This window comes from Pristiophorus japonicus, chromosome 23, assembly GCF_044704955.1.
Source record: "Pristiophorus japonicus isolate sPriJap1 chromosome 23, sPriJap1.hap1, whole genome shotgun sequence".
NCBI lineage: Eukaryota > Metazoa > Chordata > Chondrichthyes > Pristiophoridae > Pristiophorus > Pristiophorus japonicus.
Genome location: NC_091999.1, coordinates 27,397,481 through 27,422,742, shown reverse-complemented (window position 1 = coordinate 27,422,742; position 25,262 = coordinate 27,397,481). Strand labels below are relative to the sequence as shown.

Here is a 25,262-nt window from a genome sequence, read left to right as displayed (position 1 = left end):
TGGGAGAGTAAATGGGGAATCTAACCCTGGGACTGTACATGGGGATTCTAATGCTGGCATTGTACATGGGGATTCTGACACTTGGAATGTACAGAGCGATTCTAACCCTGGGACTGTACATGGGGAATCTGACCCTGGGACTGTACATGGCGTCCAGGCATTCGGGCCCCCTTCAGAGATGACTGAGCTTCTAATTCCCCGCAGTGCTCCAGGTGTGGTCTAGCCAGGGCTTTGTGCAGCGGCAGAGGGATGGCAGCACCCATGGAACAGTACGAAGGCAGGTAGCTTACTACTGACTTTCATTATAAACTTTTAATCAACTTGGGAAAACTTTTAAAACTTCAAGAGAAACTTTTAAACAACTTGGGGAAACGTTTAAAATCTCTGGAGAAAACTTTAAATAATTTGGGGAACTTTTTTTAAAACTCCGGGAAAAACTTTTAAAACTTCTGAAGAAACTTTTAAACAACGTGGAGGAACCTTTAAGAATAATTTTCTTCTAAAAATGTTTTATTAAGCAATTGAATACTGTACCCCAATCTAAATAGAAAATAGTTTGGTGTGTTTTATTAGCATCATTTCCAGCCATTTGAAACCAGGTTACTCACGACGATGCCCAGCAAGCAGGTGTGCCTCCGACCGCGACATCACCCGGCCCCTCCTGCGGCGGGTCTACATTCCTCCAGCAGCGGGCCTATATGTCTCTCCTTGTCAATGGCTGGACCTCTCCTTCCCCACTGGTGGCCTGGCTATGATTCTTTCACCCTCCTACTCCTTGCTGACCTCCCACTTGGAACTGCAGCAGACAACTGATTTCCTAATGGCTGCCCCCAACCAAGCCTCGGACCACCTACCAACAAGGGTGCTCCTCAATGCCGAGCTTGCAACCAACATTTCGCCTTTGGCAATTAGGCTCATACAGAAGTGCCTGGTCTCCAGTCGTCTTGGATCCCTTGCCACTGGACCAAGACCTTGCTGAGCTCAGCCACCCCACATTAAAAGAACTCACACACAGGCATCTTCCACTCCGTTAACATGAAGTTCGGGACCTGAAACTTCAGGACTCCCATTGGACAACTGCAACAGCAACAGGCCAGAATGCCGCAACACCATAGTTGCCCGGGAACTTAGAAGCTTTGACATCGACATCGCCACCCTAAGCGAGATCCGGCAGGCAGGGGAAGGCCAGCTCAAGGAACAAGATGGAGGTTACACCTTTTTCTGGAAATGAAAACCAGAGGAAGAACGCCACCTTCATAAAGTCGGCTTCGCCATTAAAATGAGCTGGTCGACAGCTGCAAAGACACTCCCTGTGGGGTTAACGAACGCCTGTTGAAGCTTCAACTCATCCTATCCCGGAACCAATGCGCCACAGTCATCGGTGCGTATGCCCCAACACTGGATGCAATGGATGAGACCAAAGAGGGTTTTTATTCCAACCTCGAAACATCCCTGTCCTGTGTCCCGGCAGGTGACAAACTGATCCTCCTCGGTGACTTCAATGCCAGGGTCGGCAAAGACACAGCCCTCTGGGGAGGCGTGATTAGCAGTGAGGGGGTAGGGAAAGCCAACTCCAGCATTATCCTACTCCTGACAAAATATCTAGAACATGAACTTCTCATCACCAACACCTTGTTCCGCCAGAAGGAAAAATACAAGGCATCGTGGCAACACCCTTCCTCCAAACGCTGGCACCTGCTCGACTATGTCTTCGTCCGAGCCAGGGATCGCAAGGGTGTGCGCATCACCCACGTCATGATAGGAGCTGACGACTGTAGGCCGGACGACCGCCTGACCCATCATCGACATTAACCCCAAAGTGGAGGGGACAGCAGAAGCAGTGCCGCAAGAAAGTCAATGCTGGGGCAATTAAAGACCCAGCTAAGACAGCCCTATACAGCCAACGTTTCACAGCTAACCTGACGTGCCTTGATGACGCTGAGATGCTGAACGCCCACAGTGCTTGGTCTGCCCTCCAGGCCTCATAACCAGTGCCTGTGAAGAGACACTTGGTCATTCAACCAGAACACACGAGGACTGGCTTGATGAGAATGATCAGAGATCCAAGAATTTATATTTCTGAGGCTCAAGCAACAACCCAACTCAGGAGCAGCAAAGCAACACTACAGGCGGCTCAAAGCTGAGGTCCAACAAAAAACCTAGCACCTAAGGAACAGGTGGTGGATGGAAACAGCACAAGAGATACAATAACTGGCCAATAGCCATGATGTGCGAGGATTATTTATATCACTCAAGGCCACCTACGGTCCAAACTCCCAAGGCCCCACCCCACTGCTGGCCAAGAATGGGGAAACACTCATCAAGGACACCGAGGTTGTCAAGGCCCGCTGGAAGGAGCACTTCAAAGATCTCCTCAATCGAGATTCTGACTTTGAATCGAGTGTTCTCGATTCCATCCCACAGCATGCGTCCCGCCCCCACTTCAGTGAAACACCAACGTTGCATGAGGTACGAAAAGCCATAAGACAGCTCAAGAACAACAAGGCTACGGGAGCGGATGAAATCCCTACTGAGGCGCTAAAGCATGGCGGAGATGCGCTGTTGGCACGAATACATGACCTCATCGCTCTCATCTGGAGGGAGGAGAGCATGACTGGAGATCACAGAGATGCAGTGATCGTGACCATCTTTAAAAAAGGGGCGGCAAGTTCAACTGCAGCAACTACAGAGGAATCTCCCTGCTAATCAGCCACTGGGAAAGTTTTTGCTCGAGTCCTCTTCAACCGTCTTCTCCCTGTGGCCGAGGAGCTCCTCCTGGAGTCACAGTGCCCCACGGGGCACATCGGACATGATCTTTGCAGCGCGACCGCTGCAGGAAAAATGCAGGGGCCAGCGCCAGCCGTGATACATGGGTTTTGTCAACCTTACAAAGGGATTTGACACTGTGAACCATGAGGCTCTATGGAGCGTCTTTCTCCAATATGGATGCCCTCAAAAATGTGTCAACATCCTTCGCCTGCTCCATGATGACATGCAGGTGATAATCCTTACCGACGGATCCATTACAGACCCAATCCACGTCGGGACCAGGGTCAAACAGGGCTGCATCATTGCTCCCACCCTCTTCTCAATTGTCCTCGTTGCCATGCTCGACCTCACAGTCAACAAATTCCCTGCTGGAGTGGAACAAAACTACAGAACCAGCAGGAAGCTGTTTAATCTTTGCCGCCTCCGGGAGAAAGTCCAAGATAACCCCAACCTCTGTCGTTGAGCTACAGTATGTGGACAACGCCTGTGTCTGCGCACATTCTGAGACTGACCTCCAGGATATAGTCGACGTATTTACTGAGAACACGAAAACATGGGCCTTACGTTAAATATCCGTAAGACAAAGATCCTCCACCAGCCAGTACTCGACGTACAACACTGCCACCCAGTCATCAAGATCCACGGCGCAGCCCTCGACAACATGGAGCATTTCCCATACTGCGGGAGCATCTTATCAACAAAAGCAGACATTGATGAGGATATTCAACACCACCTCCAGTGCGGCAGTGCAGCATTCAGCCGGCGGAGGAAAAGAGTGATCCAAGACAAGGCCCTCAAAGCTACCATCAAGCTCATGGTCTACAGGGCTGTAGTAATACCCACCATCCTGAATGGCTCAAAGGCACGGACCATGTACAGTAGACACCTCAAGTCGTTGGAGATATATCACCAATGATGTCTCCACAAGATCCGACAAATCCCCTGGAATGACAGGCGCACCAACATCAGTGTGCTCGTCTAGGCTAACAGCCCCAGCATTGAAGCACTGACCACACTCGATCAGCTCCGCTGGGCAGGCCACACAGTTTGCATGCCAGACATGAGACTCCCGAAGCAAGTGCTCTTTATGGAGGTCCTTCTTGGCAAACGAGCCAAACGTGGGCAGCAGAAACGTTACAAGGACACCCTCAAAGCCTCCCTGATAAAGTGCGACATCCCCACTGACACCTGGGAGTCCTTGGCCAAAGACCACCCTAAGTGGAGGAAGTGCATCCGGGAGGGCGCTGAGCACCTCGAGTCTCAATGCAGAGAGCATGCAGAAATCAAGTGCAGGCAGCGGAAAGAGCGTGCGGCAAACCAATCCCGCCTACCCCTTCCCTCAGTGACTATCTGTCCCACCTGTGACAGAATCTGTGGCTCTCGTATTCGACTGTACAGCCGCCAATAAAATCACTTCAGGAGTGGAAGCAAGTCTTCCTCGATTCCGAGGGACTGCCCATGATAATGATGAGATGGAGATTCTAACCCTGGGACTGAACATGGGGATTCTAACACAAGGATTCAATATTTCTGGCCCTTCTCTGTTACAATTATGTAGGACTTAACCCATAAGGTCGGTACTAAGCATCGCCTTTAGGGGAGATGGTGAGAAATTCGAGTGAAAATAAAATATCTGACCAATTCCTTTACCCACTGGGACCCGGTTAGAAACAGACACTGTCATCGCTCACTTTGTTCCTGAACCAAGATGGTCGCGCATGCGCGCTGCGACTCACCGAATCAAGCTGGCCGAGCGCTGAACCCGCCTTCCTGCACGAAGATGGCCGCCGTTAGCCTGGGCCTGTGACCGAGAGAAAGCCCCAAAACTGCAACCGCCGATATGCCGGTTATTATTTCGGGCTTGCGGTGGGCACCGGTGCTTTATGAAGCCTTCCAAGTGACCCGCTGGTCCATTGCGCCCCTCCTCCCGCTCAAATGGAACGCTTCTGCGGAGATCATGTTGCCCTTTTCGCCTTCGCCACTACATTCGCCGCGCATGCTCCAAAACCAGCCACGACGCGCGCCTGCGTACTGAACTCCTGTAGTTTGGGTTCTGCACCTTCTCGTCCGTGGTGCATACTGGGTAAATAACCCGCCATTTAAAAACTGCATTGGTGAATATAACAGGATATAATTTGATTGCATTGGGCATTGAACGATATTCATTCTGGCAGATATTGTTTGTTTCTGCTGATCTTAATAACCCCTATACCTGAGCTGGAGATTAATGTTCTATACAAATATTGAATAAATCAGCTTGGTTCAAACACAGTGTGTCGAATGTTTGATTTCTCCATAATAATATCTACTTAATGTTCTGTTACCGACTGTTCCATTTTGGGCCTTTTCTTACTCTAGATTATTTCACTTCTCACCCAGTTCATCTTTTATGATATCAAATCCCAAGGTTGTTCTGTTTGAGTATACGGCTTGTGGGTGTCATAAATTGAACCGGAGTGTCTCACGTTACACTCATATGATGTTCCTTTCAACCAACTATTGATTGAACTATGATGCTTTAGACGTGAAATCTATTATTTTGTACATTGTTTAACGATTTTTGAATGTGGTTACTATATGTAATAGTCTTTGAAATGTGTGATCTTTGTAACTGTCTTTGTTGATTTTGAAAGTTTTGTTCATATATATTCTTGTTACTTACATAGCTTGCAGAATTTCTTGCATCAAGATAATTGTTTAAATATTTCCATTATCGGGTCTTTAGCTCCTCCACTGATCCCTGTGAATAACCTTTGGTTCAGGACTGGGTTTGGGTGCGAGTTTAGGGTTTAGTGGTTGTGGTTATTTGTTAGGATTGGGGTTAGTGGTTGGGATTGTCAGTAGAATATTAGGCACCTTGGAATCCCTGGCCAAAGACCACCGTAAGTGGAGGAAGAGCATCCAGGAGGGCGCTGAACACCTCGAGTCTCATCGCCGAGAGCATGCTGCAAACAAGCGAAGGTAGCGGAAGGAGCATCTGAGAAACCAGACTCCTCACCCAGACTTTCCATCAATGACTGTCTGTCCTACCAGTGACAGTGACTATAATTCCCATATTGCACTGTACAATCACCTGAGAATTCACTTTTAGAGTGGAAGCAATTCTTCCTCAATTTCGAGGGATTGCCTATGATGATGATGATGAGGCTTAGGAGATAGTAATTCTCTGAACACCTCGAGTCTCAACGCCGAAAGCATGCAGAAATCAAGTGCAGGCAGCAGAAAGAGCGTATACAAACTAGTCCCACCCACCCGTTCCCTCAACAACTATCAGTCCCATCTGTGACAAATCAGTGGCTCTCGTATCGGACTGTTCAGCCACCAAAGAACTCACTACAGGAGTGGAAGCAAGTCTTCCTTGATTCCGAGGAACTGCCTATGATGATGAGCAATTAACTTAGAAATCATTATTGACAATATAAGTGTCACTGGACGTGTCCTTTTCCATTTCATGCCTTTAACCTCATGCTAACGAGTCACAAAACTGCCTCACAAATTGTTCATTCAAAGAACCTTCTTCCCTGCAAGCCTCATTTCATCCCTTCTTCCGCATCTCTACAAATCTCAACCAACGTTTAATTAGTGACATTCGATTTTGGTATTTTGGAACAAGAACAGACGGATACATTTGCTGCGCTGGTTACATCAAATTATCAGCATGTCTGAAAAGTTCTTCTGACAATAACCTATTACAAAATTGAAAAAAATTGAAAAGCAAATTATAATTTAAATGGAGAAAAATTGCAAAGTGCTGCAATACAGAGGGAGTTGGGGGTCCTTGTGCATGAAACACAAAACGTTCTATGCAGATACAGCAAGTAAACAGAAAGGCAAATGGAATGATGACCTTTATTGAAAGGGGGATGGATTATAAAAGCTGAGAAGTCCTGCTACAACTGCACAAGGTATTGGTGAATCCAAACCAAGAGTACCGCATACAGTTTTCATCTCTGTATTTAGGGAGGAATATGCTTGCATTGGAGGCGGTTCAGAGAAAGTTCACTAGGTTGATTCCAGTGATGAGGTGATTGACTTATGAAGATAGGTTGAGTAGGTTGGGCCTATACTCATTGGAGTTCAGAAGAATGAGAGGTGATCTTATTGAAAAATATAGGATAATGAGGAAGCTCGACAATGTGCTTGCAGAGAGGATATTTCCACTCACAGGGGAAACTAAAACTAGGGGGCAAAGTCTCAGAATAAGGGGCCGCCAATTTAAAACTGAGATGAGGAGGAATTTCTTCACTCAGAGGGTTGTAAATCTGTGGAATTTTCTGCCCCAGAGAGCTGTGGAGGCTCGGTCATTGAATACATTTAAGGCGGAGATACATTGATTTTTCAGCAATAAGGGAATAAAGGGTTATGGGAAACGGGCAGGAAAGTGGAGCTGAGTCCATGATTACATCGGCCATGAGACCGACTCCTGTTCCTACTTCTTATGTTCCTGTACCAGGCCCCACGAGTCACCATGTGATTCCACCGTCATATCTTCATCCATTACTCAGCTTTTGCCATCACTAGAGCTGGTTTCAGCATCATGACCATTGCCCACACTAAGACTCTCTAATTCCCGAATGGTGCACAAACGCCAGCATGGACTGGTTATTCCGAATGGTCCATTTGTGTGTCGTATATCCTGTGTAATTTTGTAGTCTCAGTGTAAGTGGTCCCTGGATTTGGTGCCTCAGGGTAACTGGTCCAAGGATCTCGTGTCGCAGTGTAAGTGGTCCCTGGATTTGGTGTCTCAGTGTAATTGGTCCCTGGATTTGGTGTCACAATGCGAGTAGCTTTTGGAGTTGTTGTCGAAAGCACCTCGTCACTGGGACTGAGTGCAAACCCGCAGCCCAGCATTGCATTCAGCACAGAATGATCCCACTCAGTCTATTCCCAATTAACACGGTCCACATTAATTCAACAGAAACAACCCAGTGCCCACAAGTACCTGCTGCCCCACATTTAACTTCAGTGAAACACGCAATTCTAAACATTTTAAAATAAAAATGAACCGCATCAAAGCACAACAGAAGTGATTAATTTCAGTAAATCGCCCTCACTCATACACCTCCTTCACCCCGACTCTTCAACTCCCTCTCTAAATACAACTCCTCACCCCAGCTCCTCTTTCACCCATACAATTTCATTTTTACCATCAGTTACAGCAATGATCCACACTGGAGGTAAATCTCAGGAGCTTCTGTGTGACGGTGCGATGATCACTGGGCAATAAAGCGCAGAGACGGCGGGGAGGAGCGGGGCGGGGGGCGGGGGGCTGCTCATTATCCTCGATGTGATTTAATCCGCTTTCCCACTGAATACTGCAGACAGACATGGTCACCTTGTAACAGAATGGTCAGTGTGACGTCACTTTTTGAACAAGAGCACACAAGACAATGTGTTATCAATAAATGGTAAAGTTATTAAACACCCCGCAATTGCATTGTAAACAAAATGGAAATAAATTGTTGGAAAATAATTGGCGAAGATAATTATTTATCTCTGTGCAATTGACTATCAAACATTAAGAGTGTCGTCTTTCGTTTACACACACACATAAATATTTATATATATAGCAAAGACTCTGTGTGTGCCCTTTTCAATTGTTCTGCTCAACCCGACAATGTTCGATGTGGATTTTAGGACCCTGCGGCAGCCCATCCGGCGGTGCTTGCTGGGTCAGGATACAAAGAGACCGTGCGCTGTTCCTCCTCCCACTGCCTGGAGGAATGTGGCAGATATTTAAAGGGACAGGGACTCCCCTTTCTCTGCTACTTTATAGTTAAAGGGACAGTCCAGTTTATCTTGGGTTGTCGGAGGACTTCACTAACCGAGCTCCCATTAACAGTCACTCCCTTCTGTACTGTGCAGTGAATGGAAAGCTGTCCATTTCAGTGACTTGAGCATTTCTAAAATGACTCACTGATTTTGATGATCCAATTGTATAATTTGGAAAGAGTCCAGATTTGTGCAGTGTGACGAAGATTTCATTTAAAGGTGGAGTAAAATTTGTTTCAAAATATTATTTTCTAACCGTTCCCCAACCCCATAAAATGTTAGAACATTACAATACTGACTGGGAAGGTCCCAAGTTCAATCCTTGATCTGGGCTGTTGGTTGACCTCAGCCAAGGCAGCAGTTCAGGGGTTATAATTGTCCTCAGTACCATTGGCTAAATAAGAGTAAAAATCAGCCACTGCCCCTTCTCTTCAGACCGATCAAGTGACATCAACTGGGAAGTGTGTGGATGTCATTTGAGGACAGGATTTGAGGCTGTGATGCCTACCACAGTGGGAATCCTGCTGGCACTCACTGTGTCGACTGACGGTGAGGCACGAGAGGTTTTCTAATGTCTGTGGAATTGCACCCAGCCAGATTCAGCATTTCTGGAGATAATACATCTCAGGCGATGAAAGGAATGTTGATTTTAGAGAGTGAGGATGGAGGGGAGAGCCTTGAATAAGGAATTTACAGCTTAGCGGGGACAGGAGAGGACAGGATGTTCTGTAGAATCTGGAATAGTGTGTTCTGAATTTCAATCCTTTACTTAAAGTAACAACGTTTGTAACCACCATTTGCAGGGTATTAGAAGAGGAGGATCTGCAGCTGGGAACCTCAAACCAGACATCACGTCAAGATTTGACAGATTCCCTGGATTGATCAGGATCACCTTATCATCAGCCTTTGTAAAAACACCAATCACAGAGGGGAGAACAGGACACGTGTTGTGTGTGTGGATGTACCTTAAACAATCGTTCAGCCTGTGAGACTCGTGCGCCCACCTGACTCAACACTGCAAATGTGGGGACAGTGGGAATGGATGCTGTTGCACGTGGACAGTGATTCAGTCGCTCATCTCACCAATTGACATTCGAGGCATTAGATAACAGACTTTCTCCTGTGAATATAGAGCTAGGTTATTAGGCTATGATGTGTCTACTTATTCATCTAGTTGATTCGAAACCTTTGCCAATTATTTGATGTGATTGGTTTAGAGAGAGATGCTGTGAGGTGTTTTGGAAAAATATTTCCGAGACTGTATAATATATAAAGAGAGGTTTATTAAATCGGAGACAAAGCTTTGGGAGAAGTGTTAGATACCCCTGTCTCTGAACCAGCTTCTCAATTTGATATCTCCAGTGAGGTTCTTTTATCTTACAAATTACGTCACTTTACATCACGTGCTTTAGCACTCGTCCTTAAGTCCAATCGTCGCATTACAAGGTTTACAAAGCTTTTCATACAATTGCTGTCCAAGGCTGAGCTCTTGATATAAACCAGCCTCGCATTGTGACAGGAATTATATACATCCAAGAGGACTAGTTCCCCTTTTAGCAACAAAAAAACAAGTGGCAGGCTTTTTGGCACCGGTATAGACAAACATACCCCCACTTAGCTCTCCAGTCGTTCATTATCTCACTTTCCGATCTTCATAACGCAATGTCAGCATACCTTGAAGTCTAACTGTGTTTTTTTGTATAAAGCATATTGCATCAGTATTGTCCCTTACAAAATTCATTCAAGGGGAAAATAAAAACAAATGTTTGGTCCCGTATACTAGTCAAGTATATGTCCAAAAATCCGCTCCAACAATATTCCCCCTTTTGGTCCTGGAGGATGTTCACAAAATCCAGATGACCACAATGATAGTAGCATGGTGTCATATATTCGTCCTTTGGGATATGTTACTTCCCTGATGTTCCGTATGTCCACCTTGCCTGTAGCTCCAGGCTACCCTTCAAAGATAGTGGTCGGTGTCAACGTCGTCTGTTTCTTCATCCTTGGTGTTTTCATGTATTTCCATCAGGTGTGCTGCTGCTTCTTCGGCGATTACACTGGCTACTGGATCAGTAGGGCCATCATAACTTTACAGCATTTATTAAAACACCCGATAATCAGACAGCAAGTAATTATTATTACAACCAGAATAATTACTCCATGCATAAGATAGGACCCCCAGGATTCCCCTAACAGCCAGTCAAACCAGCCAGATCCTCCTGCTGTCGTGGATAACTTCTTTACCTCCCTTCTTATGTGATCACCGAGGTTGGTTATGTTTTCTGAATTATCGGGAATGTAAGTGCAACATTCAGCTCCAATTAAGGCACATGTGCCCCCACTTTGTGCTAGTATCTAGGGCCAAACGGTTCTGGAGTACCATTGTGCGTATGGCTACCATTTCAGCCGTTATGCCCTCCATTGCTTCAGCAGTGTCTTTAACTATCTCTTCCAGTACCCGATCTCGGTTACGTAATTCATCCATGGTACGTCCTATCCTGAATGGGAGCATCATGACCCCAAGTAACCTCTCTACCGGGGTAAGAGCTCGTCTTATTCGACCTGGTGTCTGTACTTCTGCTAAAGTATGTACCCGTCTGACAAAGGGGACCACATATCCCAAATAACAGGACCCCCTCCAGTCCTGTGGCAACCAGGGATAGGCCTTGTGCTCGCACACAAAATAAGTGCCATTGTATGCTGTTAGATTCGATCCCAATCTCTCTCTCTCAGCTCCCGTCGCCACCTAATCTTAGGTCCCATACCTGGCTACTTGTCTGATTCTTCAAAACCTCTATTTCAAGGAACCCCTGGTTTATTGTTTCGCTGTCTGTTATGTTCCAACTGGTGAGGTTAAAGTATTGCGTACAATTGCTATATCCTGCTCAAAACCTGTTTCCTCATCAGTCAGGTTTCGAGTGAAACAAATGTCAGCGGTGGGTCTTCCAACTTCTGAGGTGTTGGTCAAAACCAGGAACGGGGTCGTACCGAACTATTGTATTCTGGCTGGTACCATCCGTCAATGTATCCAAAAGGTAACCCCCCCCCCCATCTCCATGTTTCTTTATTACCCACTCCGCTACTTCCGAAATGTTAAGGGAGATTGACCTCAAAGGGATGCCTCCTTTGTTATGTATGGGGATGTGCGAACATACCTAGCAAGTGGAAAAGTTCCCATTTTGCGCATAAACATAAGACATGTACAAAAAGGTATTCACATGTAACTCTCGTTTCGGTCTAGCTAGCAGGCCGGACCAAACACGAACTATGATAATCGCACCGATCGCAATATATAGTTTCATCTTATTACTCTATAATAAACAAATAGTCAAAATGGCCATATGGCTTGCTTGAAGAATCTTTTGCTGTCAATCTGTAAATAGACAAACAACAACAACTAATACGTGTGCTAAACGGCTGGTTCAAAAACCTTAAGCTGGGTCCAATGCTTCCATTGTCCGTTCCCTTTAACATCGATGCAGGCACAAGTGTCCCTGCTGATTGTAACCTCATATAGTCCTATCCATTTTGGGGCAAACCCCAGTTTTCCCGGGAGGACCCTTACCATAACGTGACTTCCCGCCAACGGGACTTCAGGGAGCTTTGTAAGCTCTGCTTCCGCGTCTCTTTCTTCCTGATTGTCCCTAACTAATTTATGCATCCCTTTTAATTGAGTACTTAGTTCCAAAACATACCGTTTTATTTTGTCTTTTAATGGGCCTACATCGGCCCCACCTGTTATGATGTTCTCTGGTAATTGCATCGCCCTTCCTGTCATTAGTTCATAAGGGGTTAATCCGGTTGTCCGGTTTGTCGTGGTTCTTAACTTCATCAAAATAATGGGTAATACTTCCGTCCACGTTTTACCTGACGTTTGCATGGCCTTTTCCAGGGCGTTCTTAAGGGTATGGTTCATGCGCTCTACCATCCCAGAACTCTGCGGGTGGTAGGGGATGTGGAATTTTTGTTTTATGCCCATCAGCTGGCATATTGTTTTTACAATCTTCCTGGTGAAGTGGGTGCCTTGGTCAGAATATCCTTACCACTGTTGAGGCAGTGCAATCACGTGTGGGGATAACTTCCACCCACCGGGTAAGTTGATCTATAATCACTAGGCAATATCGTTTTACCATGGGATGGGGACAAAGGACCTGTGAAATCAATGTGTACGTGTTCCCATGGCCCCCGTGGACAGGGCTGGTGTCCCATTTTAATTTTAATGGGCCGGCCTGGATAATATTGTGCGCACGTAATGCATCGATGGCAATGTTTGGTGATATCTCTCCCCATCCCTTTCCACCACCAATCTCTCACAAGACTCCCGGTCATGGCCTCTCATCCTGAATGAGACAGGCCATGATGCAACTCCAATAAGATATTCTGTATGCATTCAGGCGCCATTACCTTGTCGTTTCGTCTCCAAACGTTATCCTTCCCTTGCGTTGCGCCCTGTTTTGTCCACATACCTATTTCCTCCTCAGAAGTGTCCTGGTATAGTTTCTCAATACTTATCTGTTCGTCTCGGGCCCCAGCAACACTGACTTAATTTTAATAATTTAAAATCATTATCAATGGAGAGTGTTTTTTACCTCTTCAAATTCTTTTTTTTCCCCAATTAAACCAATATCTTTTTCACAGCTGATATCAACTGGTATTTAGTAAGTTATGTCTTTATCCATCGCAAACAACTTTATTTTTCCAGCACCTAATTAGTGCATTACGTCTTGTATTTTTAGATCACCTTTCTTCAATTTAGGTTTTGTATTTAAAATCATCAGACAATCGAAGACACTTGTTCTTTCCAATCGTTCAATTTGTTTATTTTCAAAGTTGCGTCTTTATCTTTTTCTTTTCTAAACTGCTAAAGTTTACTGTTTTAGTCTTTTGCAAAGTCCATTTTACACCTTCACAGATAGCTCACCACTCGCCCAGGAGTTTGACCTGATCCCTGAAGGTATTTCTAGATTTAAAACTTTTTTTTTTACTGATCTAGAAGCTTTTGTGTCAAGGGTTTACACAAAGGAAAATGCGAGCGTTTTAAAAGGCATTCTTTATCTCATTCCTCGACTAAATTTATGTCTTTCAACCCAATTGCATGTTTTCTTTCGACAAGTAAGTGAGCGTGACAAATAAATTCTTTATTCTTTTACTACCAGGACCATGAATTTTTATATTTTATTCAACAAACCTATCCTTTGTGCATTTCCTAGCTCTGTAACTTATTATCCGTATATATCCACACCTGCGTTTCTAACTTAAAATGTAATACCAGAAGGTTCACACTTTCTTAAACTTCCCACATACAGGACAACACTACGAATAGTTAAAAAAACTTTCACTCTGTTTGGAAAAAGTGGGTGGAGCTAAAACAGTCAGCCACTCCATACCTTCCCAAACAGGTTTTTCATTCATTCCGCTGTCAAAATCACACAAGTATTCTCATTCAAAATAGGCATCACAAAAGTCTCTCTTCATTCAACAAAGCTTAAGTCTGGCCAGTTCTATTTTTGGATCCATATGTCACTTAAGATAGTCACTATCAGCTTTCTTATGGCATTATGTAATTACGCAAGTTACAATTAATGATAGGAATTAATTAATGACCCGGGCAGCCCGCGTTTTACATTCCCTTCCTTACCTTCCATGTTCGCCAGTCTCGGACGCTTCCCTTTGTTTCTGTAATACTCACGGCCATGACTATTCTGTGGAGACCCTTTGTCTTCGCAACAAAGCTAGCGTGTTTCCTTACCACCGGAGTTTCACCTCTAGGTTGGAGTGATCAGCTCCCTTCTGCACCGACCTTATTTACTAAAGGGACAACTCAAACTGGTTAGTCAGCCTCCTCCTGCTATCTACTTACTCGTATCTTATGCACTATCCCATCGTGCTCATACACCTCTCTCTCAGTCTCTAACACCAGATTCCAGATACTGTCTTAAGTGATCACATCTGATCGGACAGTATCCTGTTTGTGACGCCATTTTGTTGTGGAAAAATATTTCCGAGACTGTATAATATATAAAGAGAGGTTTATTAAATCGGAGACAAAGCTTTGGGAGAAGTGTTAGAGACCCCTGAACCAGCTTCTCAATTTGATATCTCCAGTGAGGTTTTTTATCTTACAAATTACGTCATTTTACATCACGTGCTTTAGCACTCGTCCTTAAGTCCATTCATCGCATTACAAGGTTTACAAAGCTTTTCATACAATTACTGTCCAAGGCTGAGCTCTTGATATAAACCAGCATCGCATTGTGAGAGGAATTATATACATCCAAGAGGATTAGTTCCCCTTTTATCAACAAAAAAAACAAGTGGCAGTCTTTTTGGCATCGGTAAAGACAAGAATACCCCTGCTTATCTCTCCAGTCGTTCATTATCTCACTTTCCTATCTCCATAACTCAAGGCCAGCATACCTTGAAGTCTAACTGTGTTTTTTTTGTATAAAGCACAATGCATCAGTATTGTCCCTTACAAAATACATTCAAGGGGAAAATAAAAACAAATATTTGGTCCCGTATACTAGTCAAGTATATGTCCAAAAATCCGCTCCAACAGGGGCACACACTCAGTCCAGTATCTGAAAGTGATTAAGAGACTGGGTTTTGTATTTAGTGATCCCGGGCATGTTTCTGACACCTTTGCTCGATACCAAGGCAAGGAGAGGTACTCTGGAAGGTAAGAGGAACTGGGACTTGTCCCTGAGAGTAACCAAAGATATGAGACTAAAATAATGTAGAATTAAAAAGTAGAAAATGCACAAAATGGTGCAGTCGGTAACAGGAAATAACTTAGTCCTCTCTTATCTTGGAGACATCAAATATCGACACACTCTGTTATTTAAAATATCAAATTATTAAACTCCAGCCCAGTTATAGGGATTATTCACATCAGCAGAAACAAATTCCAACCAACACAAGAAACATGATTCAGTCAGGAAGCCATTAACACCAGCAATAACAGCAGAATCTAACCCCTGCAGTCACTTGTGAACTCGCTGGTGTGTCAGCAGGTTGGATGACTGAGTGAATCACTTCCCACACTCAGAGCTAGTGAACGTCCTCTCCCCAATGTGACTGTGATGATGCATTTCCAGTTTACAACATTGGGTTCAGTTCTGCACCCGCTGTGCACAGAGTGAAAATAAAATCAATGAGCTGCTGATTCTCTCTGCTGGACACTGCATCTTTTGTGCTGGTCCAATAGGGTGAGCCCATGCTGCCCCAATAAGGTGAGCCCGGGCTGGCCAGCAGGCTGAGCCTGGGCTGGCCCAAAAGAGTGCAATTGAGTGGCCCAATAGGGTGAGCCCGTGCTTGCCCAATAGGGTCAGCCCATGCTTGCCCAATTGGATGAGCCCATGCTGGCCCAATAGTGAGATCCTGGGCTGGACCAATAGGGTGAGCCCAGGCTGGCCCAATGGCGTGAGTCCGGCTGGCCCAGAGTCACCAGGCAACAATCAGCACAAGAAGACTCCCTTTCAGGGGCCACTGACCTGGTCACAAACATGTGGTCCAATCAAACTGACAGACAACCTGAAGCCCCGCCCATCCATTGTCCCTGCTGAAAAAGCCACGCATGCGCCACGAGACCCGCCCAGACCAAGATGGCGGCCGCTCAGCACGATCTCCCACGCCCCACCCTGACCAAGATGGCGAACGCTGAGCCCGCTCCCGCCACCTGACCATTATGGCGGCCGCTGAGCCTGCTCGCCCCGCCCTGACCAAGATGATGGCCGCTGAGCCCACTCCCCCGGACGCTCATTGACCGTGTCTGTAACCGGTGGGTAAACACGGGGTCTGCAGGCTGTGATTCGGGGCCTGGGGACGAGCCCGGGTGTGTGTGAAGCGGATGGTGCGGAGTGTTGTCTCTCGGGCCTGGGCCCACACTCGGGCTGTGTGACCCCTCTCACTCCCCGGGTTTATTAACCCAGGAAACTATTGGTTCTGCACTTTGTGATTGACAAGCGGCAAGCCCCGCCCCCTCCTGGCCCGAATCATTCCATGCAGGTGGTGCAGGGAAATAGGACTTGGAGAAGGCACTTCGGCTGGGGGAGACATGTACTGGGACTGGGGGAGGGATACATTGGGACTGGGGTAAGGCACTTCAACTGGGGGAGGGATACAGTGGGACTGGAACAATGCACTTCAACTGGGCGAGGGATACACTTGGACTGGTGCAAGGCACTTCGGCTGGGGAGGGATACACTGGGACTGGAACAATGCACTTCAACTGGGGGAGGCATGCACTGGGACTGGGGGTAGGCACTTCAACTGGGCGAGGGATACACTTGGACTGGGGTAAGGCACTTCGGCTGGGGAGGGATACACTGGGACTGGGGTAAGGCACTTCAAATGTTGGAGGGATACATTGGGACAGGAACAAGGTACTTCAACTGGGGAAGCATAAACTGGGACTGGGGTAAGGCACTTCAACAGAGGGAGGGTTACAGTGGGACTGAGGTAAGGCACTACAGCTGGGGATGGCATATACTGGGATTGGGGTAGGGCACTTTGGCTGAGGAGGCATGCACTGGGACTGGGGTAAGGCACTACGGCTGGGGGAGGGATAAACTGGCACTGGGGTAAGGCACTTCAACTGGGGGAGGCATACATTGGGACTGGAGTAAGACACTTTGGCTGGGGAGCGATACACTGTAACTGAAGGAAAGGCACTTCAACTGTGGGAGGGATACACTGGGTCTGGAATAAGGCACTTTAACTGCGGGAGGCTTACACCGGGACTGGGCTAAGGCACTTCAGCTGGGGAGGGATACCCTGGGACTGCGGTAAGGCACTTCAACTGGGGCAGGGATACACTGGACCAGGGTAAGGCACTTCAACTAAGGGAGGGTTACACTGGCACTGGGGTAAGGCACTTCAACTGGGGGAGGGATTCCCTGGGACTGGAGGAAAGGCACTTCAACTGTGGGAGGGCTACACTGGGTCTGGAATAAGATGCTTCAAATGGGGGAGGCATAAACTGGGACTGGGCTAAGGCACTTCAACTGGGGGAGGCATGCACTGGGAATAGGGTAAGGCACTTCGGCCAGTGGAGAATATACTGGCACTGGGCTAGGGCACTTTGGCTGAGGAGGAATGCACTGGGACTGGGGTTAGGCACTACGGCTGGGGGAGGCATATACTGGGACTGGGGTAAGGCACTTCGGCTGGGGGAGGGATACACTGGGATTAGGGTAACGCACTTCAACGGGGGGAGGGATACCTGGAACTTGTGTAAGGTACTTCAACTGGGGGAGGCATGCACTGGGACTGCGGTAAGGCACTTCAACTGGTGGAGGGATACACTGGGACTGGTTTAAGGCACTTTGGCTGGGGGAGGGTACTTTGGTTGACGGAGGCATGCATTTGCACTGAGAAACGCTACTTCGGCTGGGGGAGGCATATATTGTGAATTGGGTAAGGCACTTCAACTGGGGAGGGATACAGTGGGACTGGGGTAAGGCACATCGGCTCGGGGAGGGATACATTGCGACTGGGGTAATGCACTTCAACGGGTGGAGGGATACACTGGGACTGTGGTAAGGCACTTCAACTGGGGGACGCTAACACTGGGAGTGGGGTAAGGCACTTCAACTGGGGGAGGGATACACTGGGACTGTGATGAAGCACTTCAACTGGGGGACGCTAACACTGGGACTGGGGTAAGGCACTTCAACTGGGGGAAGGAGATACTGGGACTGGGCTAAGGCACTTCACCTGGGGGAGGCATGCACTGGGACTGGGGTAAGGCACTTCAACTGAGGGAAGGATAAACTGGGACTGGGGTAAGATACGTCGGCTGGGGGAGGCATTCACTTGGACTGCATTAAGGCACTTCGGCTGGGGGAGGCATGCACTGTGACTGGGATCAGGCTCTTCGGCTGAGGGAGGCATATGTTGTGACTGGGGTAAGACACTTCGGCTGGGGGAGGCATGCACTCTAACTAGGGTAAGGCACTTCGGCTGGGGGAGGCATGCACTGTGACTGGGATCAGGCTCTTCGGCTGGGGGAGGCATATGTTGTGACTGGGGTAAGGCACTTCGGCTGGGGGACGCATGCAATGGGACTGGGGTAAGGCACTTCGGCTGGGGGACACATGTGCTGGGACTGGGGTAAGGTGCTTCAACTGGGGGATGCTAACACTGGGACTGGAGTAAGACACTTCAACTGGGGGAGGCATAAACTGTGACTGGGCTGAGGCACTTCAACTGGGGGAGGGATACACTGGGACTGGGATAAGGCACTTCAGCTGGGGGATGCATATACTGGGATTAGGGTGAGGCAGTTCGGCTGGGCAAGGCATGCACTGCGACTGGGGTAAAATACTTTGGCTGGGGGAGGCATGCACTCACACTGTGGCAAGGCACTTCGGCTGGGGGAGGTGTGCACTGGGACTGGGGTAAGGCACTTAGGCTGGGATAGGCATAAACTGCGACTAGTTTAAGGCACTTCGGTTGGTGTAGGCATATACTGGTACTGGGACTGGGACAAGGTACTTTGGCTGGGAGAGCCATGCACTGGCACTGGTGTAAGGGACTTCGGCTGGCAGAGGTGTGCACTCGAACTGGAGTAAGGCACTTCAACTGGTGGAGGCATACACTGGGACTGCGGTTAGGCATTTCAACTGGGAGAGGCATGCACTGGGACTGGGGTAAAGCACTTCATCTGGGGAGGGACACAGTGGGACTGGGGTAAGGCACTTCGGCTGTGGGAGGGATACACTGCGACTCGGGTAACGCACTTCAACTGGGGGAGGGATACCTGGGACTTGTGTAAGGTACTTCAACTGGGGGATGCTAACACTGGGACTGCGGTAAGGCACTTCAACTGAGGGAGGGATAAACTGGGACTGGGGTAAGGCAATTCGGCTGGGGTGGCATTCACTGGGACTGGTGTAACGCACTTCAGCTGGGGGAGGCATATACTGGGACTGGGGTCAGACAATTCGGATGAGCGAGAAATGCAATGGGACTGGATTAAGCCACTTCGAGTGGGGGAGGCCTGCACTGGGACTGGGGTAAGGCACTTCGGCTGGGGGAGGCATATACTGTGACTGGGGTAAGGCACTTTGGCTGGGGGTGGCATATACTGGGACTGGGGTAAGGCACTTTGCCTGGGGGAGGCATATACTGGGACAGTGGTAAGACACTTCGGCAGGGAGTGAAATGCAATGGGACGATGGTAGGGCACTTTGGCTGGGGGAGGCCTGCACTCGGACTTGGGCAAGGCACGTTGGCTGGGGGCAGGTGCACTAGGACTGTGCGAAGGCACTTCAGCTGGGGGAGGCATGCACTGGGACTGGGGTAAGGCACTTCAGCTGGGGGAGGGTTGCACTGGGACTGGGGGGAGGCATGCACTGGGACTGGGATAAGGCACTTCACCTGGGGGAGGCATGCACTGTGACTGGGGTAAGGCACTTCGGCTGGGGGAGGCATGCACTTGAACTTTGGTAAGGCACTTCAGCTGGGGGAGTGATACATTGTGACTGGGGTAAGGCACTTCAGCAGTGGGAGGCATATATTGGGATGGTGGTAAGACACTTCGGATGAGGGAGAAATGCAATAGGACTAGGGTAAGGCACTTTGGCTGGGGGAGGCCGCACTGGGACTGGGGTAAGGTATTTTGGCTGGGGGAGGCATGCACTCTGACTGAGGTAAGGCACTTCGGCTGGGGGAGGCATGCACTTGAACTTTGGTAAGGCCCTTCGGCTGGGGGAGGCATATACTGGGACTGGGGTAAGGCACTTTGCCTGGGGGAGGCATCGACTAGGACTGGGGTAAGGCACTTCAACTGGGGGAGGCTTATACTGGTACTGGGGTAAGGCACTTTGGCTGTGGGAGGCATATACTTGGACGGTGGTAAGATACTTTGGCGGGAGGAGAAATGCAATGGGACTAGAGTCGGGCACTACTGCTGGGTGAGGCATGCACTGGTACTGGGGTAAGACATTCAGCTGGGGGAGGCATATCTTGGGACTGGGGTAAAGCCCTTCTGTTGGGGGAGGCATGTATTGGGACTGGGGTAAAGTAGTTCGGCTGGGAGAGGCATGCACTGGGATGGGGGTAATGCATTTTGACTGGGGGAGGCATGCACTGGGACTGGGGTAATGTACTTCGGCTGGGGGAGGCATGCACTGGGACTGGGGTAAAGCCCTTCTGCTAGGGGAGGCATGTATTGGGACTGGGGTAAAGCTCTTCAGCTGGGGGAGGCAGATCTTGGGACTGGAGTAATGTACTTCGGCTGGGGGAGGCATGTACTGGGACTGGGGTAATGCACTTCGGCTGGGGGAGGCATGCATTGGGATGGGGGCAAGGTACTTTGGCTGGCCCTTGCTATCTTATGGGGAGCTCTGTCCTCTGTCACTTCAGGAATTCAAAGTGGATCAAGTTACAATTTGCAAAGTCAGTGAGACCTTGGGATGGGTGGTTCCAGTTACACATTCCAGTGAAATCTCAGTGTGTGGCTTATCCTCCAAGGGACCAATCATAGACAAATGGTGCAGCGTGGTGGCCATTTTGGCAGTACAAATAATCGCGTTCTTTATTAACCCGCTCCCTCCCTCTGCCCATCTCTCACCTGCTGACTCACCCACTGTGAATGCACAGCTCACACTGCCTGGCTGATTGACAGCAGCTCCCGACCAATAGGGAGAGTGGGGGCGGGGCTGGAAGACCAGGCAGGCGGTTGATCCTCCAACCAATCACAGTGTACGAGAGGTGGGGCTTGCAGCCCCGCAGTGGGCGGGGCTGGGTCTGGATCTCGCTCATTGGCTGAAACTCTGCCCCATTGTTAAAGCTGATGTCCGTCAAACTCCAGGAGGGAATGGGACATTTCTGTCGTGGCTTTAAACAGATGGAACTCTGTGGGGTGGAGGAAACATTGCAGCATTTGGTAGTGACATGGATTCATTCAGGCCAGACAGCGGGGATTATTTCAGGAAGTAACACAGTGTAGTTGTTTCTGTTGAAACAGATGAAACCCTGTCGTTGTGGAGCAACCACACTTCTCGTGTCCTGGTCAATCACGTGTGCAACAAGTGTCGTCATGGAAGTAAAGGATGGTATCAAATTGGAAAAAATGGCAGATAATGTTGTGAAGGACAGTGGAAGGCCAGAGGATTGGATATTTTTAGAAACCTGCAAAGGACGACTAAAAAATGAAAAAGACAGAGAAGATAGCAGATGAGAGCAAACTAGCAAGAAATATAAAAACAGACAGTAAGAGCTTCTACAGGGATATAAAAAGGAAACGAGTATCTAAAGTAAACATTGCTCGCTTAGAGGATGACATTGGAGAATTACTAATGGGAAACACGGAAACGGCAGAGATTTTGAACGAATATTTTGTATTAGGCTTCACGGTAGAGGACACTAAAAACATCCCAACAGTTGCTAACCAAGGAGCTATTGCGGAGGGGGAGTTGGGGGGGATGACTTAAAACAATCACTATCACTACAGATAAAGTGCTAATCAAACTAATGTGACTAAAGGTGTACAAGTCCTCTGGACCTGATGGCATGCATCCTCGGGTCTTAAAATAATTAGCTGCAGAGATAGTGCATGCATTGGTTGTAATCCACCAAAATTCCCTGAATTCTGGAGAGGTCCCAGTGGACTGGAAAACTGCAAATGTAACACGCTTATTCAAGTAAGGAGGGAGACAGGGAGCGGGAAACTATACATCAGTTAGCTTACCATCTGTCAGTGGGAAATACTCGAGTTCATCATTAAGGAAGTACTAGCAGGACATTTAGAAAACCATACTGCAGTTAGGCAGAGTTAGCATGGTTTTATGAAAGGGAAATCATGTTTGACAAATTTGCTGTAGTTGTTTGAGGATGTAACTAGCAGAGTGGATAAGGGAGAACCACTTGATGTTGTATATTTTGATTTCCAGAAAGCATTCAATAAGGTGCCACACAAAATATTACTGCACATGCTAAGAGCTCACGGGGTTGGGTGTAATATATCAGCATGGATAGAGGATTGTTGAACTAACAGAAAACAGAGAGTCCGGATAAATGGGTCATTTTCAGGTTGGCAAACAGTAACTAGTGGGGCGTCGCAGTGATAAGTACTGGGGCCTCAACTAATTACAATTTATATTAATGACTTGGATGAAGGGGCCGAGTGTAACATAACCAAATTTGCCGATGGTACAAAGATAGGTGGAAAAGCAAGTTGTGAGGAGGACGCAAAGAATCTACAAAGGGATATAGATAGGTTCAATGAGTGGGCAAAAATCTGGCAGATGGACTATAATGTGGTAAAATATCAGGTGATTTCCTTTGGTAGGAAAAAAAAGCAAATTATTATTTAGATGTGGACGATTATAAAATGCTGTTATACAGAGAGATCTGGGGATTCTTGTACATGAAACTCAAAATGTTTGCATGCAGGTACAGCTGGCCTTTATTGCAAAGGGAATGGAGTCTAAAAGTAAGGAAGTCCTGCTACAACTGTAAGACCACACCTGGGCTACTGCGCACAGTTTTGGTCTGGACTTGTCTCCATTCTCGTGCCGAGAGGATTGACACACCCAGATGGGAAGGACAACATTTGGGTACACTGATTCCCCACCAATTCCTATTCCCCTTCTTTCTGGTGGATATGGAGGGGCCACTGTGTGTAATGAGCAAGTCATTAAGAATTGTCAGCAAGCTCATTCCAATTGGAGATTTTATTCACTGGAAACTTTCACACACTATTGTAGATTTTGTACCAAAGATCAATTTAGGATTAAAGTAAAAGTTCATAATTTTATTGCAAACTAAATTTCTGTTGAGAATTGCTGAATTAAGGGGAAAGATAACCAACAGTGTTTCTTAAATGGACACTGCAGCCCCGAGAAAACAATCAGCAATATATCCAGAATATTAAAGTCCAGCCCAGTTACAGGGTTATTAACATCAACAGAGACAAACCACAACTGTCAGAATGAACATGGTTCAGTCAGGATGTGATTAACAGCCTCAATAACAGCAGAATCCAACTTCTGCAGTCACTTGTGAACTCGCTGGTGTTTCAGCAGGGTGGATGACTGAGTGAATCCCTTCCCGCACTCCAAGCAGGTGAACGGCCTCTCCCCAGTGTGTACTCTCTGGTGTGTCAGCATGTTGGATGACTGTGTGAATCCCTTCCCACATTCAGAGCATGTGAATGGCCTCTCCCCAGTGTGAACTCCCTGGTGTGTCAGCAGGTGGGATGAACAAGTGAATCCCTTCCCACACTCATAGCAGGTGAACGGCCTCTCCCCAGTGTGAACTCGCTGGTGTGCCAGCAGGTTGGATGAACAAGTGAATCCCTTCCCACACTCCGAGCAGGTGAACGGCCTCTCCTCAGTGTGCACTCGCTGGTGTGACTGCAGGTGGGATGACTGAGTGAATCCCTTCCCACACTCAGAGCAAGTGAACGGCCTCTCCCCAGTGTGAATTCGCTGGTGTGTCAGCAGGATGGATGGCTGAGTGAATCCCTTCCCACACTCCGAGCAGGTGAACGGCCTCACCCCAGTGTGAACTCGCTGGTGTGTCAGCAGGTTGGATGAACAAGTGAATCCCTTCCCACACTCTGAGCAGGTGAACGGCCTCTCCCCAGTGTGAACTCGCTGGTGTTTCAGCAGGTTGGATGAACAAGTGAATCCCTTCCCACACTCTGAGCAGGTGAACGGCCTCTCCCCAGTGTGAACTCGCTGGTGTTTCAGCAGGTTAGATGATGCAGTGAATCCCTTCCCACACTCCGAGCAGGTGAATGGCCTCTCCCCAGTGTGAACTCGCTGGTGTTTCAGCAGGTCGGATGACTGAGTGAATCGCTTCCCACACTCAGGGCAGGTGAACGGCCTCACCCCAGTGTGACTGTGTTGATGAATTTCCAGGACAGATGGTGATCTGAATCCCTTCCCACAGTCCACACATTTCCACGGTTTCTCCATGGTGCGGGTATCCTTGTGACTCTCCAGGTTGGACGATCAGTTGAAGCCTCGCCCACACACACAACACGTTTACAGTTTCTCCCCGCTGTGAATGGTGCAATGTTTCTTCAGGCTGTGTAACTGGTTGAAGCTCTTTCCACAGGCAGTGCACTGGAACACGGTGCTTTTCCAGTCACACAGATATTTGAAATCTTTTCGCACAGTCAGAACAGACAAACATTTCTCCTTCCACTTTCAAAGGCCGATGATATTCGGGTCCTGATGAATCGATTGACTCCATCAGATCTTGACACGATGTTTGGTTTGTGTTTCCTGTCTGAAAATCTCCCCTTCTAATACGCTGTAAAAGAAGATAACAAAACTCATCACTGTCAGTACAAGACACAAATTCAGGATAGACACATCTAGTTTCCATTGAACATTCTTTCCTCTCTTGTTCTTCCAAAGCTGTAAATCCCTGTCCCACACATTGTCCCTCCTGCAGCGCTGAAATCCAAATAAACACACATTTCTAGCCTGTTTCTCCTCCACTCCCAGTTTTCACCACCAATTCTGGTTGGGTTCAGTTCTGTAGTCACTGGTTCCCGTCCCGCTCCTCCCCTGAATGTTCTGACTGTGGCTGGGTTCAGGTCGACACTCACTGGTTCCCCACTTCCCCTGAAGATGCTGAGTCTGGCTGTGTTCAGTTCCGCATTCACTGGTTCCCCTACCTCTGCTCCCCTGATGGGGCGGTCTCTGGCTGGGGTCATTTCTGCAATCACTGGGTCCTCTCCGTCCCTCCCCTCTTTCCCC

At 47.8% G+C, this 25,262-nt stretch overlaps 1 pseudogene; it reads right to left on the bottom strand.

Moving 5' to 3' along the window:
• The window catches only part of LOC139235454 (zinc finger protein 420-like), a 59,116-nt pseudogene extending 34,336 nt beyond the window's left edge, over nucleotides 1-24,780 (bottom strand).
• Between the last annotated feature and the right edge of the window lie 482 nt (nucleotides 24,781-25,262).